We start from the raw sequence: 5000 nt of genomic DNA, 5'->3' as shown, positions 1-5000 counted from the left end.
CCGGGCGCTCCAGGGGGAAAGCTTAATAGTCCTCCCCCGAGGATAGGCTTAATAGTCGCCCCCCGGCCAGTCCGGGGGAGGCTTAATAGTCGTTCCAGGGGAGGCTTAATAGTCATCCCCCGGGCAGTCCGCGGGAGGCTTAATAGTCGTCCCCCGAGTGCTCCGGGGGGCAGGCTTAATAGTCGTTCCCCAGGCAGTCTGGGAGAGGCTTAAGAGTCATCCCCCGACAGTGTGGGTGTGGGTGTGGGCGGGGGGGAGGCTTAGCAGTCGTCCCCAGGGCGGTCCGGGGGTGGGGGGAGGCCTCAGAGTCGTCCCTCCGAGAGCCGTGTCGGCGGCGGTGGCGGGTGTCAGGCTTTACGTCCAGCCTCCGGAGGGTGAGCGTCCTCGGACGCGATGCAGCCGCCGCAGAGAGGCAGCCTCCGAGGCAGGGAGCGGAGCACCGAGGCTGGGGAGTGGGGAGCAGGAGCCGGGGGGGAGGTGGGGGGCGTTCAGGACAACAGGTCAACCCCCTGGAAGCGGCTGTCAAATGTTCAACGTCCCCACTCGGCCACCAGGTCAAGCCCCGGGAAGCGGCTGTAAAATTCTCAAAGTCCCCACCGGGACAATAGGTCAAGCCCTGGGAGGCGGCTGTCAAATGTTCAAAGTCCCCACCGGGACAACAGGTCAACCCCCGGGAAGCGGCTGTCAAATTTTCAAAGTCCCCGTTCGGCCACCAGGTCAACCCGCTGAATCTACTGGGTTGACCTGGCGGCCGTTTTGCTTTCCGGCCACCAGGTCAACCCATTGGTTTCGACGGGTTGACCTGGCGGCTGGTTTGCTTTCCGGCCACCAGGTCAACCCATTGGATTCGACGGGTTGACCTGGTGGCCGGTTTGCTTTCCGGCCCGGGTGTCACCCCACTCCGAGGGCAGCACGGCAGTGGTCTTGAGGACCACAGAGGGGGGCTTAATAGTCGAGACGGAGCAGGTCCGGGGGAGGCTTAATAGTCGCCCCCCGGCCAGTCCGGGGGAGGCTTAATAGTCGTCCCCCGAGGACTCCGGGGGCCAGGCTTAATAGTCGTCCCCCCCCGGGCGCTCCAGGGGGGAAAGCTTAATAGTCCTCCCCCGAGGACTCCGGGGGCAGGCTTAACAGTCGTCCGCCCCGGGCGCTCCAGGGGGAAAGCTTAATAGTCCTCCCCCGACAGTGTGTGTGTGTGTGTGTGGGAGGGAGGCTTAGCAGTCTTGCCCCGGGCGGTCCGGTGGGGGAGGCTTAGCAGTCGTCCCCAGGGCGGTCCGGGGGTGGGGGGGGGGGGGAGGCCTCACAGTCGTCCCTCGGAGAGCCGGGTCAGCGGCAGTGGTGGGTTTACGTCCAGCCTCCGGAGGGTGCGCGTCCTCGGAGGCGATGCAGGCGCCGCAGAGAGGCAGCCTCCGAGGCAGGGAGCGGAGCACCGAGGCTGGGGAGAGGGGAGCAGGAGCCGGGGGCTGGGGCTGGGGGTGGGGGGCGTTCAGGACAACCGGTCAAGCCCCGGGAAGCAGCTGTCAAATGTTCCAAGTCCCCACTCGGCCACCAGGTCCACCCCAGTCTAGCAATGGGGTTGACCTGGCTGACGGCCGGTTAGTATCAAGGTAAACTCACCGTCGTCCACAGGAGGGCAGCTCTCAGGCCGGCCGGCTGCGGCTGACTCTGGGGCGGCGCCCGGTCCCGGCAGCGAGGGGCGGGGGGCGCGGAGCGAGACGGGGCTAACCGGGGGGGGGCGCCTCCTGCGACTTTGGGGGCCGCGGGTCGTCAGTGGCGTGCAGGCCGGGCCTCTCCCGGGGGATTCGGGGGGGCGGTCCTGCGGGCCGGGCGCAGGGGGCTCGAGCGAGCCCGGGCCGGTCCGCCCCGGGGCCGGGGTCTCCGCCTGCGGCTCAGGGGGGCGCGGGTCGTCGGGGGAGGAAGCCCGGGGGAGCCGCACACCGGCCCGCCAGGCCAGGCCTGGCCTGGATGGCCGCGGGGGGATTCGGGGCGGTCCCGCGGGCCGGGGGCCGGGCGCAGGGGAGGCGGGGGGGCCGAGCGAGTCCGTCCCGGGCCCGGGGCCTCCCCCTGCGGCTTTGGGGTCCGTGGGTCCCCGCTGGAGGAAGCCACTGGGAGCTGGACACCCGCCGTCCGTCCCGCCAGGCCAGGCCTGGCCTGGGTGGCCGCGGGGGGATTCGGGGCGGTCCCGCGGGCCGGGGGCCGGGCGCAGGGGAGGCGGGGGGGCCGAGCGAGTCGGGCCCGGGCCCGGGGCCTCCCCCTGCGGCTTTGGGGTCCGTGGGTCCCCGCTGGAGGAAGCCGCTGGGCGCTGGACACCCGCCGTCCGTCCCGCCTGGCCAGGCCTGGCCTGGGTGGCCGCGGGGGGATTCGGGGCGGTCCCGCGGGCCGGCGGCCGGGCGCAGGGGGTCCGAGCGAGTCCGTCCCGGGCCCGGGGCCTCCCCCTGCGGCTTTGGGGTCCGTGGGTCCCCGCTGGAGGAAGCCGCTGGGCGCTGGACACCCGCCGTCCGTCCCGCCTGGCCAGGCCTGGCCTGGGTGGCCGCGGGGGGGGATTCGGGGCGGACCTGCGGGCCGGCGGCCGGGAGGGTCCGGGCCAGTCCGCCCCATGCCCGGGGTCTCCCCCAGCGGCTTCGGTGGCCCCGGGGGGGGTCCTCCGCGGAGGAAGCCGGGTGGGTGGGGAGCCGGACCCCAGGCGCCCAGACCCGTGACCTGCGGCCGCGACCTCCGACTCGGCAGGAGCGACGAGGGGCTTTCCGGCCCGTCCCCCCCTCTCCTTCCCCCCCAGAAAAGGAGAGAGAGCTGACTCGGACCGGGAAAAGCTGCCTACGGCACCTGGGATTCCCAGGCGGTCACCCATCCAAGTACTAGCCAGGCCCGGGACGGTTTACCTTCCGAGATCGGACGGGATCGGGGGCGTTCGGTCCGGTATGGCCGTAGGCACCCGGCCCCGCGCCTCCTCGCCCGCTTTCCCCTGCCGACGCCCGGGCCTGCCGCACGGTGAGCCCCGGTCGGACTGCCCCCCCCCCCTGCGGCAGGGCCCCCGTCTCTCGCGGGCCCGGTCCTTTTTTCCTTTTCGAGCTCCGGGGCCCGGGCTGGCCGCCAGAGCCCCTCCGCCCGCCCTCCCCGGCGTCGGGGAAAATACTGTCCCGGACTTCCAGTGCGCCCGATCCTGTCAGCCGGGGGGTGGGGAGGGGCAGTCCCTCGCTGCGGCCGGGGAGGGTGAGCCCAGGGCGGCTTGCCTGCCGTGCGAGGCCCCTCTCGGCCACCAGGTCAACCCCGAGTCGAAAGGGCTGAAAAATTTTCAGAGTCCCCTCCCGGGCACCAGGTCAACCCGTGGAATCGGACGGGTTCACCTGCTGGCCGGTTCGCTTCCCGGGCACCAGGTCAACCCGTGGAATCGAAAGGGTTCACCTGCTGGCCGGTTTGCTTTCCGGCCACCAGGTCAACCCCTAGGGGTTTTAACGGGGGCACGCCCGGTGGCCTCTTTCCCGTCCGGTCACCAGGTCAACCCGGATCTCCCTCCTTCCCTGGGCGTCCCCTCCTCGGAGGCGTCAGGTTCCATTCCCCCCCCCCCCCCAGACTTCCAGGGGCCCGATCCAGTCGGCCGGGAGGCAGTCCCTCGCTGCGGCCGGGGAGGGTGAGCCCAGGGCGGCCTGGTCCATGTCTCTAGTGGGCCCGATCCTTTTTTTTTTTTTCGAGCTCCGGGGCCAGGCCCGCCCGGGCAGCCCTCCTCGGAGGCGTGGGGCGATTTCCCCCCGCCCCCAGACTTCCAGGGGCCCGATCCTGTCGGCCGGGAGGCAGTCCCTCGCTGCGGCCGGGGAGGGTCAGCCCAGGGCGGCTTGCCTGCCGTGCGAGTCCCCTCTCGGCCACCAGGTCAACCCCGAGTCGAAAGGGCTGAAAAATTTTCAGAGTCCCCTCCCGGGCACCAGGTCAACCCGTGGAATCGAACGGGTTCACCTGCTGGCCGGTTCGCTTTCCGGCCACCAGGTCAACCCGTGGAATCGAAAGGGTTCACCTGCTGGCCGGTTCGCTTTCCGGCCACCAGGTCAACCCCTAGGTTTTAAGGGGGGGGGACGCCAGGTGGCCTCTTTCCCGTCCGGTCACCAGGTCAACCCGGATCTCCCTCCTTCCCTGGGCGCCCCCTCCTCGGAGGCGTCAGGTTCCATTCTTTTTTCCAGACTTCCAGGGGCCCGATCCAGTCGGCCGGGTGGCAGTCCCTCGCTGCGGCCGGGGAGGGTGAGCCCAGGGCGGCTTGCCTGCCGTGCGAGTCCCCTCTCGGCCACCAGGTCAACCCCGAGTCGAAAGGGCTGAAAAATTTTCAGAGTCCCCTCCCGGGCACCAGGTCAACCCGTGGAATCGAACGGGTTCACCTGCTGGCCGGTTCGCTTCCCGGGCACCAGGTCAACCCGTGGAATCGAAAGGGTTCACCTGCTGGCCGGTTCGCTTTCCGGCCACCAGGTCAACCCCTAGGTTTTAAGGGGGGGGACGCCCGGTGGCCTCTTTCCCGTCCGGTCACCAGGTCAACCCGGATCTCCCTCCTTCCCTGGGCGCCCCCTCCTCGGAGGCGTCAGGTTCCAGTCTTTTTTCCAGACTTCCAGGGGCCCGATCCAGTCGGCCGGGAGGCAGTCCCTCGCTGCGGCCGGGGAGGGTGAGCCCAGGGCGGCCTGGTCCATGTCTCTAGTGGGCCCGATCCTTTTTTTTTTTTCGAGCTCCGGGGCCAGGCCCGCCCGGGCAGCCCTCCTCGGAGGCGTGGGGCGATTTCCCCCCCCCCCCCCAGACTTCCAGGGGCCCGATCCTGTCGGCCGGGAGGCAGTCCCTCGCTGCGGCCGGGGAGGGTCAGCCCAGGGCGGCCTGCTTGGCGGCCGGGTCCATGTCTCTAGTGGGCCCGATCCTTTTTTTCCCTTTTCCGGCTCCGGGGCCCGGGGTGCTCGGGTAGCCCTCCGCGGTGGCGTCGGCCAATTTTTTTTAAAATCAGACTTCCGTGGGCCCGATCCTGACGGCCGGGAGGCAGT

General features: G+C 70.5%; 1 non-coding gene across 1 annotated transcript; it reads right to left on the bottom strand.

Moving 5' to 3' along the window:
- Nucleotides 1–2808: 2808 nt before the first annotated feature.
- LOC135979360 (5S ribosomal RNA) lies at nt 2809–2927 on the bottom strand. Its single transcript, XR_010596687.1, has one exon. It is a non-coding gene; the product is annotated as a 5S ribosomal RNA (ribosomal RNA).
- Between the last annotated feature and the right edge of the window lie 2073 nt (nt 2928–5000).

The sequence above is a fragment of the Chrysemys picta genome, unplaced genomic scaffold, assembly GCF_011386835.1.
Source record: "Chrysemys picta bellii isolate R12L10 unplaced genomic scaffold, ASM1138683v2 scaf787, whole genome shotgun sequence".
Taxonomy (NCBI): Eukaryota; Metazoa; Chordata; order Testudines; family Emydidae; genus Chrysemys; species Chrysemys picta.
Note: the sequence above shows the minus strand (reverse complement) of the source record. Positions and strands in the feature narration are given on the sequence as shown.